The sequence below is a fragment of the Chelonia mydas genome, chromosome 1 (genome assembly GCF_015237465.2).
Source record: "Chelonia mydas isolate rCheMyd1 chromosome 1, rCheMyd1.pri.v2, whole genome shotgun sequence".
NCBI lineage: Eukaryota > Metazoa > Chordata > Testudines > Cheloniidae > Chelonia > Chelonia mydas.
The window spans coordinates 198,758,805-198,771,737 of NC_057849.1; the positions used below are offsets into that span (position 1 = coordinate 198,758,805).

Below are 12,933 nucleotides of genomic sequence, written 5' to 3' on the forward strand. Positions count from 1 at the left end.
TAGTGAAAATTTACACAACTATCTTGGGGTGAGGGTATGAATATTACTGATTCCATTTTGCATATGGAGTGACCAAGGCATGGAGAGTTTAAGTGATTTTCTAGACATTATATAGAGAAGCTGGCAATAGAGGTGGGAGCAAAACCGTGATCTCTCACGGAATAGGACCTTAGCTTAAATTCCACCACAGCACCTCCAATATTTCAAGTATCTGTACTTCATTATATCAAATATAATATCAGGCTACTAATGATTTGTAGAGTGTTGAGAGACCTACAGAGGGAAAAGCACGGTGTAAGTGTGAAGCATTATTAGCAGCCATCTTTTTCAGAAACATTAACCAAAGCATGCAGCGGTTTGACTGGGAGGCAGTGTGACTTTCAGAGGTAGATATTGGCTACAAAACCAAAAGGCCTCGTGTTTAGGTCTTGGATCTGACACCTAATTTATCATCATTTTGTAAGTACTCTATCAATTTACACATGAAGAAAAATGGTATATTATGGAGAAAGGGTATGGACCCAATATTGTAGTTAAGGTTGCAACCAGGGCCTCAACAGAAAGCTGACCCCATCTTCGATCTCCTTGTAAACCAGTCGAAACATTCATGCTTTCACATGCTTAGAGTTAAGCCTCATTGACAACTAGAATTTGCTCTGAAATTTGGAATACTTTAATCTCTTTCTGAAGTTAAAAAAAAAAAAAGACAACTTATAAATGGCTCCTTTTTAAAAAACAAAACAAAACTGTGAAGTGTCTGATGTTTGTGTGTCCCTCTGTCAGCTCAATGAAATCACATTGTATCACAAAATCCAAAGTTTAAGTAGATTTTGCTGACTAGCCCCAGGCCACCTCTCTGTTGTTTTTCAATCCATGTAGAACGCTTAAATACCACAGTGATAAGTGCTTTATAAAGGAATATAGATAGATTTTGACATTGGCTCATGAAACAGGTAGTTTTCAAGGGCAGGAATAGTAAAGCCTGTAAAAATTGTCATTTGAAAACTAGACATGATTCACCATCATTGTAGCTGATTGAGAGAATATAAAGTTGAAGGATAATACATTTTATGATGGCATATATTGTTGGTGAATTCTTTCACCCTCCAAATCAAAGATACTGGGGTGATTTATTGTACACAGTGCATTTTTGCTGCCAGATATTTTTGCACAACAATTTCAAAGCTCCTTGCAGAGTAAGGATATTGTTTTCCAGCTATTACTAATTTTGCCAACAGTGCTCACTTCTTTAATTTAGCAATCTGGTGACCCTTCAGTCCCACTTACTAAGATTTTAACAAATTATGTTTTCATTTACCAACACAAGATAAAAAAATGAAACTAAAAAGCCCTGGGCTATAATAAAAGTCTTCTCTCCAAAATCTAGTTAAAGTTACTAAGCGACAAAAATATATTTACCTATTACATGGTTTACAAAACTCAAGCACTTAGAACAAACAAACAGTTAAAGATATCGTAAAACTTATCCGGTCCACAGAATAAGCACAGTATTAATATCAAGGACAAAAATGCATATTGCATCACTGCATAGCAAATTTAGCTATTGCCCTAAATAAATGCTATTCTTTCATAAAGGAATATCAAAATACAAATACAGCTCAGTATTTCTGAAAAAGAAGCACACAGACTGAACTGGTAGATATTAATGACACATTGATCAGGTGCTTACAGAACTGGTATTGGGAAACCAACTTTATGATATCAAGTTGCAATATGGCCTATTGGACTCTGTGATCAGACTCTCACAAGACTATGTTCAGATTCAGATAAGGGCTGGTTTAGACAGACTTAGATTTTGTTTGGAACCATTCCTTCAGCCTTCGTTGAAGCCTGTTTTGGAATGCCGACTTGCACACAAAGATGTCTGGTATCTTACACGGCCTACAGCAGCTTCAGCCAACATGGTTCTTCCCACAAGCAGAACTACGGAGCGAGCCAGCCAGCCTGATTCTACTGAATAAACTTTGTCTCTTCTTCAGCTGCTTTCTGGGACTCAGATCCAATAAAACGCTGCCAGTGTTTCTCTTTTGAAATGGGATTACAGAGCGGAGCCAAGGTGTAGATGCAGCAAGGAGGGCAGACAGACAGACAGCTGGAGCAGCACCAAACGTTCTTGGGGGAGTAACAGAGCCGTGCCTCTCCATTATGAAAGGAAGAACTACCTCCCTCTAACCAAGTCCTGATTCCCAGCACTACATTCCAATTAGATGCTCTGTCTCATACAGATGCTCCTCTTAAGACAAGAGGAGATGCCAACCCAGTTCTGAAGTTACTTCTTTGAAGCTTCATTAAAATAAACTGACGTTCCAGTTCCCAGATAGATGGATTTTCTCTACCCTCCTCCATCACCCCACAAGAAATACACAGGGCCCTGAATGCATCACTCTGTATGCCACATTTCTAAGGTCACAGAATACAACCCTTGCCACAGAAATGTGCAACAGAATAAAAACTTTAAGATTTTTTTTAAACTGGCATTTTTAGCCCTTGCGGTTGAGAAGAAAGTGAACCAAGTCCAGCACAATGGTATTTGGACTTTCTGAGCCTGCAGCATTAGCTGAGAAGCGGGAGCTGCTCTACTCATCTAAATGATGTATTAACTCTGAAACATAATGTCATAATCCCCATTAGAATGTCAAGATTCTTCACTGTAGATTCTTTCAGCAAAACCAGCCAGCTAATGTGATAATGTTACATACCTCAAACTGTCCAGTGGGGAACTGTATGCCAAATCAACCAACTTAGAACAGATGTAGTAACTGTATAGCCGATCTTAATAAAACCTTTTTTCCTAATTTAAATAAAGCAGCTGCAGAATTTCCACCCTGCATCTGGATGCTGTAGGACCCGAGGAAATTGCTGTGGCATTTGGGCCCAGCTCGTCTTGGTTATGGAAAGTCATTTTCCTACATACAATGTTACTGGTTGTGGCGCTACAAACTTGTTGGACTCCGGTCTACTAGTTCTATGTATTTACAACTGCAGAGTCCAAGCCAGGATTTAGGGAGGCCTGCACTCGGCAGCTCAGGCTGCATTAGCCTGGCAGCAAGGGAGAACTACAGTATCTGCCCATGTCTAGGCGTCTCAATGAAGAATCCCCTTTATACGGACTACAGAACAATACTCTGTTCTCTCCTATGAGGGGCATTGTAAGCTGATCATTAGCTGCGCTACTAGTTACTATCCAAGTATGGGGGTCACTCATCATCAAGGATTATAACAGTTAATACCAAGACTGAATTAGAACCAGGACAGCATGGGTCCCAGGGTCACTTGCAGGTTTAAACTAGTGTAAATGGTGAATTCTCTGAAACTTGAAGTCTTTAAACCATGATTTGAGGACTTCAGTAACTCAGCCAGAGGTTAGGGATCTATTACAGGAGTGGGTGAGGTTCTGTGGCCTGCAATGTGCAGGAGGTCAGACTAGATGATCATGATGGTCCCTTCCTGCCCTAAAGTCTAGGGGTCAATATTGTGGCAAGTGGGCTATTAGGGCTTAATCCTCCATTAACGACACAGGGATTGAAAGGACTCCTGCCCCCAACTCTTTAGCCCTGGGGGAAGGGAAAGCTAGAAGCAAAAAAGATCAATGGACTGCCACAGCCAGTGGGACTTTTCCATCAGCACCACCATCCTGGAGGCAGCATTTCAGAACCACACACAGACGTGCTCCAGTCCTTTTAAGGCTGGGGTTCTCAAACTGTGGTTGGCTGAGCCCTTCCTGGTGACCTGCAGCATGAGGCATCTTGCGTGGGAGTGGGGTGAAGCAAAAAGGGGGTGGATGCTATAAGGGGGAAGAGGTCTCTTTCATGAATGGAATGACAGAGGTGGACAAGCACTACTTTATACAAACCCCTTTCCTCATGAGAAACTGAGCAATTAGGAACCGCACATCAAGAGTGATGCGAGTGCCCTCCTTCGTCACCTTAATCAAAATATTTCCAGTCTACCAGGGGCTCCCTTGGAGGATATGGAAAGGGTTGGTGTCACCTTGATCCCTCAGGGTGAAAGTGGCGTCACGTGACAATGCAGCCCTTTGCACATTCCATCTCCCAGCTGTGCTCTGTCTGGAGCAGAAAGGGCTGCCACTTAGAAGATGAAATATATTTACAAATTAATTAACTTTGCCCAGTGACTGAGGAATTAGATTCCTGTTAATGGGGATTCTGTCTGAGTGATGGATACTCAGGACACTGAAGGAATAAAATGCTAGCCCTTTTCACCTCCCTAATCCAAATGCTCAGCAAGTTGTGATGCTTTCCCTACATCGGTCTTCTTTCTTTGCCATCATCCCTTCTTCCCTCAAAGCTGGTGGAATTTGTTTTGGTAGATGAAGGCACTTCTGTATTAAAGGGAGCATTTTATCTCTGAAAACAGCTCATTCACTCATTACACCGACAGAAGGCTATTAGGCAGGAAAACAGGGGATGGCAGAGGGGAGCTGGTGGTAGAGAGGGAGGGCTGGGCTTAACTATGAATGAGAATGGAGCTTGTGATACACAAAACACTTTGATACTCCAGGGCATAAGGCAGGGGCAAGTCAGTGCTTGCTAGGGTGACCAGACATCAAATGTGAAAAATCAGGACAGGGGGTCGGGGGTAATAGGAGCCTATATAAGAAAAAGGCCCGAAAAGCAAGACTGTCCCTATAAAATCGGGACATCTGGTCACCCTAATGCTTGTTATAGGACATTGTGTACAGGCTGCATGTTAAACCAGGCCAGAGCTCTCTCTTGTGTAAGACAGAGCATGTGGCATAGGATGTACAAGGTATTTGTATAGCATGTGTCTGTGAGTGGGGAAGCATGGACTCTGTTACTAGGGATGTGACAAATTTGCACAACCGTGCTGGTGTGATGAAGCCCCCTCATGGATTGTGGGCTCACCGGTGGCTTAATTAATGCAAACAGGCACAGTTGCAGAACCCTGAAAGCTCAGAACCCATGGGGTCCCCAGGCCGCAGACATACCACAGGTTAGGATTTAGCTCACTGTAACTGGCTTAATGGGTAGCGGCTCCCATAGCAATGCAAAAGCCAGGGGATTGTTACTGACCCAGGTGTGAGCCAAATCAAGCAATCAAGTTTCTAGTGTAGAGCAAAACCAGGGAGCCTTCCTGCTTCATCATGCAGCACAGTTATCACTTCTCTGTAGAGGGGACCTCAGAAAGCCACCGATATCGCTTGTAGTTATAATTCTACCCTGGACTTTGTTAGAGAAGTGAACCAGAACCCCAGATTACTTGACATACCAGCTGTTCATTTAGAACAGACTTCATATTTACACAGGTTAGCACCACTAAAGAATACACAAGGAGATCAAAATGAAACAACGCTTACTGTCTTCAAAGGCAAACCCGTAGGGCAAAGACAATGTTCAGACACATTACATCAGTGAATGGACCTCAATAATCAGGTGTTAATTGGACTGTACTTAACCTAACCAATATCCAGCCATATCAACCAAACCAGGGTAAGACTGGCTAGTACCTCAGAGTCAGAGCCATAAACAGTTACAGGTCTCCTGAATCCCAATTCAGAGCACTGTCCACTGCACCATGCTGGCTCCCATTTACAGTTCTGCTGTCATTAGGCAATCTCAGTTTGGTGGCATCAGGTCCTGCTTCGCTCCCCAACCGGTTTCCAGCTCAGCAGTGCAATCTTTCGGATCTTCCCCACCCAGCTGCTGTTTAAATGGCCTTCCTAAATGGAAAAGTAAGAGAAAGATCTTCCACTTCTTTAGATAGTGCCTGACATCTGAACAGCTTTTCAGACATTAGATAGAATAAGTCCCATCATCGAACTCACAATGCAGCAGCTGTTTAATAGCGCACAGTAACACTACACATCAGTTTAGGACAGGAAGTGAAGAAGAGTGTATCCAATTCAATTTGCAGGGGGCGCTTAAGGTGAAAAATATCAAATTTCCCAGCTTGGAATATGGCCAGGACACCACGGCTAACACCCCAACTCTTACAAAGAGTCATGCAATCTTTAATGACTGTGTCAGGGAATCTAACAGCTGAGCAGACTCCCACTAATACCATGATGGCGCATTACTACTTCTACAAAGACCCACAGCAAAGAGCAAATCCTGCTGATTCACAGTCACCACTTCCTGCAGCAGCCCGAGTTTTCCTTAGGGTCTCCCATTCAATCCGTGATCTAGCCCAACCCTCCTTAGTTTACAGGATTTGAAGACTGTGCACCCTTAGTGGTATGGCTGCAGGAATAATTATCTCCTGTTGTGCAGAAAGGCAGGATTGCCAAGTGACTCAGCAACAGGATGACATTAAGGGAAATTGCAAAGCATTTCCCCTGAATTCTGCATCTCGGAAAAGGAGGGTGAGGTGGCAAAGTCTTAAACCTTTCTGTGGCAGACTGAATTTGGACCAAAGTTTGCAATTTACAAGCCTCCTTGTGGGTTTCATGAGAGCCTGTAACTGGCTCTTTGTGGTAGGGTATTCAGAGAAAGGGAAGAGATCCAGTAGGCTATTACTGAGAAAAGGCAAGGTCTCCTAATCAAAGGTGTATAAAGACACTTGTGTTCTTTACAAAACTTATTTATAACCTTTTTTTATAGTATTTATTGCTGTTTGAGTGCCTCAGATTTGTTTTTCTCTGTGAGCTAATGTAGGTAAGTATTATACCTATCTTGCAGCAGGGGAAAGTGAGGCCCAGAGTGATTCAATGATTTACCATTGGTCACACTGCAAATTAGTGAAAGAACTGGTCAGAACCCTAGTGCAGACAAAGCTTTGGCTGCTTCTGGCATTTTTACCACTGTGTCTCTCAGCAGTATAATCAACTGACACTCTGATGAAAACACCAGAAGCTGATGGAGCCTTGTGTATACTAGAGCTACTACTGGTGCAACTGAACTGATTGTAGCACTTGCAGGAATCTTTCCCAACATTCCTCTAGAGTAGTTAAGGCCATCCAGGAAGGTTGCTCTCCACAGCTGCAGAGGAGAAGACACTTGCTCTAGCAGTGACAAAATTGTTTGAAGGGACAGAGAGAAGGCCAATGCTAAGTGAATGGAGGAAGAATGGAAAACAGAAAAAGGCTGAGGGATAGTCTAGAGGTTCTTGTAGAGGATGAATAGAGAGTGTGATTGTCTGAGGACACATGGGGAGGTGAAGGGAGCATGGTTGCACTACCTGGTGCAGTCACAACACTAACGATTTCCACAGCAACTAAGTCATCGCTTGCAGAGGTTTATGAAGATGGGAGGGAGAGATGGAAGTGTGAGATGCTGCGAGTGCTAGCACATTATTTATCTTTAACCATCAACCCCTTGTAGAGACAGTATAGCAGCCACCTGGCCGGGCAGGTATATAATCTGATTGAAGATTCATAAGTGGCTTTTGAAAACTTGACTGAGCATGAAATCTCATAGTTAAAAGTTTATTTCTTGAGTGAGTGGGGGGAGAGAGAGAGAAAAGCAGGAAAGGGAGAAAAAAGCATAGGGATCTGAAGCACATTGAAGGATGGAAACTTTATAACCACTATCTATGGAGGGATGATGCCCATTCTTGGTAGTTCCAAGCACCAAACAGACTCCTGGTTTTGAATGAGGTGCAGAGAGTGGAAACACAGCAGCTCTTCAAGGGAAGATCCTGAACACACATTGGAACCCTAGAACAAGCAAGCTGGTGTTTGCCCACTGACAGAGAACTAGAATAGCACATTTAGCCCAGATTTAACCTCTTGTGTAGACAGATAATACCTAGCACTGAACAGTCCTGGAGCTTTCACTTTCCACCTGTTCAGTAGGAGATTCCCTATCCAGTAGGGAAAATTCCACTGAATCCCCATAAAAGATTCTTCTTGCAAGAGAGGCAAGGTTTTGGGAATGCAAAATCCTATCAGGGATCTCAAAAACACTTTTTTACATGTATTTAGCCTCACAGCTAGATCTGGGGGAATACTGCAAAACCTTTTAAACAAACAGTCATTCTAATCTGAGAACAATTTGTCTGTGGTCATTTGTGCCTTTTGTGCTCATTTTCTGACATTGTTCCAGCAAACAGAATTTAGAGGCTGAAATGTGCAGAGAAACAGCAATTTTTACCTACCATTGGATATTTCTGAAGAATGAATTCTAAATGATTAATCCTGAGTGGTCACACTGGAACCTTCAATCTCAGGTCTATGCTCATCCTATCAAGAACCAGAACCGCCCTCTGTCACCTCTGCGTGCAATCAGAACTAATCAATGCAGACCTGATTTCAAATATTTGCAACAGGCAGCTCCTGAACAAGCTGCAAGTCAAAAATTATTCATAGAAATTTGGCAAGTAATTCTAAATGATGAATAATTCAGGAAGATCTTGCACTGTTCATGAACAATTCACAAGCAGGAAGAGGGGTGAAATTTGTTCAATATATTCACTGAATTATTCACCCAACAGTGCACAAAACATCCCTACAAACAAACAGTCAGCCTCATTCTCTTCAATTTACAAATAGGGAAAATGAAACAAATATCCTGCCCATTGGCCCTGAGGCCTACAGAGGTGCTGAGCACACCCAGCTGCCATTGACTTTAGTTGGAGTTAATGGTGTCAGCACCTCGGCAAACTAGGCCCCAAGGGTTTCAAGTTGGGACCCCGAGACCGAGTCAGTCAAAAAAAATCAGTAACCACTTCCATAAACATTTGGCTTTAATGACTTGTTTGAGGCAGGGGCATGACGATTATTCGCTTCTCTTGACTTCTAAGTCTGTACTTTAGCCACAAAAAGTCATCAATGCCTCCAACAGAGCAAACAACAAAACATGGTTCGTTCACCACTAAAATGCACACACTCTTGGGTGGAACGTTGCTGCTATTCTGCACCGGTCCTTCATGAGATGTTCAGTACTTTGTGCCTCTTGTCTCACTGTGATTCAGGCAGTGGAGAAGTGAGAAAGAATAATAAACATCCTACTTAAAAAAAAAAAAAAAAAAAAAAAAATTTAAAAAGACTTCTCAGATCATGCTTGGGCAAAGATCCAGGTACATTTTACCTATCTAGAGCTGGTCAGGAATTTTTCGACAAAATGTGTTTTAGCTGAAAAATGCCAATTCATCAAAACCAAAACCGATAAAATTCTGCAAAATGTTTTGCCAATCCAGGATAGAATTTCTGGCCAACATGAGACCCCGCTAGGATAGCCAGTAACCTGGTACTTATGGCACTCAGCCTTTTCTGCATCAGGACTTGAGCCTGGTTCTCCCACAACCCAGGGTCTCTCACTTGTGTTTTTTGTTTTGAAAGGTCTTGAAAAAAAGACCAAGTTCCAAAACTTCACTTTTTCACAAAATGGAATTCTTATTTTCTGGCCAGTGTATATAAATGCAATTGTAACTAGTCCATGAATTCTGTGGACTGTTTTGTTAGTCTCTCACTCTGCTTTGCCGCCACATTATTTCATTATCCTTGGTTTCTCTCGTAAAACAAAGGGTTTTCCATGCTCTCTTCTTTCACTTCACCGTGTGAGAACAATGAATCCCCATGATACTGTGTGGAGAGATCATCACTTAAGAACTCATGCAAGCTATGGATTTGCCACTTTAAAAGGTACCCATCAGAACATCTGGAGACGAATTAGATTTATTTACAGAATAGTTTGATAGCAAATGAGAGGCTGTGATCAAAATTAAAAATGAATAAAGGGTTATTTTACAGATGCCCCCACATCTTTCCCCCCCCCACACACAAAATGAACAAAATAGAGAAAGCTCAAAGCTATGGAAGAAAGAAGGTTAAATTATAGAGAAGGAAAGATTACAAGTCACATGCACCTTCACAATTTCTTTCACAGGTTTAAGTGCTCACACATGAGCCTCCAGACATATTGAAGCAGCTGCTCGACAGTCTTGTCACACCAGCATGAGAGCGACTGCTCCTCTGAAGAGCCAATCGCCAGCATGCCAGCTTTGGTGAAGTTAGTGCCAGACTTTTTAAAAACTCTGGTTATCTTTCTTTGAAAACGCAGCATTTGACTCCTATGGCAACCGGAAAGCACAGCTCCTATCTTTTTGCAAACAGGGCAAGTCGATATTCCCAAAATTAAATAGAGCCCTGAACTAGCCACACATTGCTGGGCCTTCTGAAAAGTATGACTCCCACCCCATTGCACCCCCAAACAAAGTGGTGATCTTTCTTCCCCTAAATCCTCAATACTCCCCCAACAGAGATTCCAATGCTGTGCAGACACTGGACAATACAGCTGGCAAAGATTCATTTGGACATTGGACTCGGTTCACTTCAACCTGTCTGCACCTGCTTTTGTGTGCTATTCGTGAACATGGATGGGGATGGGGTGATTGTTGTTTGGGGTGATGGCACAGCGTGCCAAAAGGCATCCTCCCCTACTGTCTCCCAAGCAGCCGCTCTTCTAAGTCTTTCCCTGCAACACTTGCACAAGTGTAGCAGGCACAGGCATAGTGTTACAGGGGCTCAGGCCCCCCACTTTTGGCTGGCTCTGAGCAGAAACATAGCAGCCCTACCTGTCCTCCAGGCTAGGTCAGAGACTGCGGCACAGGGGACCCTGTGGCCGAGGACCCGCCCCTAGCACTGGAGGTAATGAGTCTCTCGCATCCCTGCCCAGCCCAACAGGGCAGCCCCTGTCAGAAACCTGGTACTGCAGCCTGGGATGGGAGACTCTGGCACTTCTCCAAGCCCCCTGCCCCAGGAAGGGCAGAGGGGTGTGTGTGTGTGTGTGTGTGTGTGTGTGTGTGTGTGTGTGTGTGTGTGTGTGTGTGTGTGTGTGTGTGTGTGTGTGTGTGTGTGTGTGTGTGTGTGTGTGGACTGCAGTACAGATATAGGGACTTTCCATGGGAAGTGGAGGTGCTGGTGGCCTGCAGGGCTGCATGCTACCTCCCCCTGCACTCAGCACATTCCTTCATTTCTTCCCCTGTCTGCAGCCACACAAATCTGCCTGTGGCTGGCTCTGCCCTCTGCGAGTCATGCCCCCATGCGGAGTCCTACCTATGGGGCAGCCTGAACTCCACTATCTTTTCTGCCCCAGGACAGGCACCTTCCTGGAGAAAAGTCCTTTCTGTGGGCCCCCTCCTGAGGAAAATTCTGGTTGTGCCTCAAGGCGGAGAGATGCAGAGTTGAAGTTATTCATTGCTTCACTGGGGAACAGCTAATGCCTCTGGATCCCTGGACCCTGACACAGAGTGTTCGGTGTTCAGATATACAGATTCACATGTGATCAAGAAGATTTGTGTTTATGCACAGACAGAAAAAGGGCTACATTCATCAGGTATCTCTCAGCCAGTTCTAGCCCCCTCCCAACTCCTGTCAATCTCCAGTGATTCTGATGTAAAATCCCATCACACACACCCCCACTAGGCATTCCAGGTATGCTGACTCTCAGCTCCATCAAATCCCTAGGCCTGAGTTCTGCCTGACCCACACACACACACACAGCATCTGTTCTTCTCTGCCCCTTTGGTCTCACTCCATTTCCACTGCACATGAGAGTCACTTGGCCCTTTCCCTCCTATCTCTTTCTACCTGAGGTGACAAACTGGCTGCAAAGCTGGAACCCTGCGGCTAAACCAGATGCTGAATCCAAGCTAAACTCTAGTGGGGTGGGAGGTGAAGGTGAGGAGGATGAGGGAGGGGTGGAGAATGAAATTACTCACAGATCTCCCTCCCTCTCCAACACTGGTTCAGAGGAAGTGATATTAAAACCAATGGGAGCCATAGTATAGACAAGGCTCCAGCATCTGAATGGGATTTTAGCATCATTTTAGCTTCAGCAGGTCTATATGAGTGGTGGTAAACACAAGTCTGGTCACAATGGCCTTGTCTACCCTGGATTTCTCACCGGTATTAAACACAATTCAGCTAAACTGGTTTATACATTTCCTCAATATACACAAGGCTTTTGAGAGCTCTCAGGCCTGTGGGACACTACATTATTTTCTCTGCAACACTTACTGGTTCCACAGCACCTGGAGGGAAAATGCAGAGCCAATTACTGCTGTGATCGCGCGACGAGTGCTGTGATTTTTGGGGTGCAGTTACTCTTAAAACCTGCATGTGTTTCCACCAGTCACACAGGCTACATTGTGTGGTTACGCCAGGAAGTTAGGAGCTGGTGCTTTTTAAGTAATTAATTAATTGGACTACACAAGCAAGAGCTAGAAGCAGAGCTGCTGCTGTCTCATTGTCCAGAATTAGAGAACAGTTGGGAGGAGAGAGCAGGGAGGACTTAGTGACGAGTAACTTAGTTATTGGGAGAGTTTAAATAATATTATTATGGAATGATGGGACATTCCTGCTATTGGCATTTCTCTTACCAGCAAGCTTGGGTAGCCTGCAGACAGTTCAGAATAAGGGTTTCTCTACACAGCAATCAGAAGGCCTGACTGCAGCAGGCATAGACTCTGACTCAGTGGGTACTCCAGGGCTGGAGCACCTATAGAAAAAAAAAATAGAACGTGACTAGCATCCACCAGCAGCCAAGCTCGCCCCCCTCCCACGCCTCCTGCCCACCAGTGGCACCACGGATCAACTCTTCTCCCTCCCTTCCAGCACCTCCTGCAAGCCATGGAACAGCTATTTTGTGGCATGCAGGAGGCGCTGGGAGGGAGGGGGAGGACGGAACAGGGCATGATTGAGGAAAGAGGCGGGGTGGGGGCAGGAACAGGTGAGGCAAGGGTGGGGCCTTGGGGGAAGGGGTGGAGTGAGGGTGGGGCTGGGGGCCGACTCGGGGTGGGAATAGGTGATCAAGCTAGCTTGCTAAAAATAGCAATATAGCTGCAGCAGCATGGACAGCAAGCACACCCTAACCAAAATGACCACTTTGGGAAGCTCACGGGGAGAAAAGAGGGAATGTGTGACACAGAGAACCACTGGTGGTTCAATACTCTGTGTCAACAACTCTTGTCAGGCCAGAGATACCCAGTGTA

At 44.4% G+C, this 12,933-nt stretch overlaps 1 protein-coding gene across 3 annotated transcripts in view; it reads right to left on the reverse strand.

Moving 5' to 3' along the window:
* The window catches only part of LOC102937877 (limbic system associated membrane protein), a 1,332,442-nt gene that overhangs the window by 761,078 nt on the left and 558,431 nt on the right, over positions 1–12,933 (reverse strand). The gene's annotated exons all lie outside the window — the stretch shown is intronic.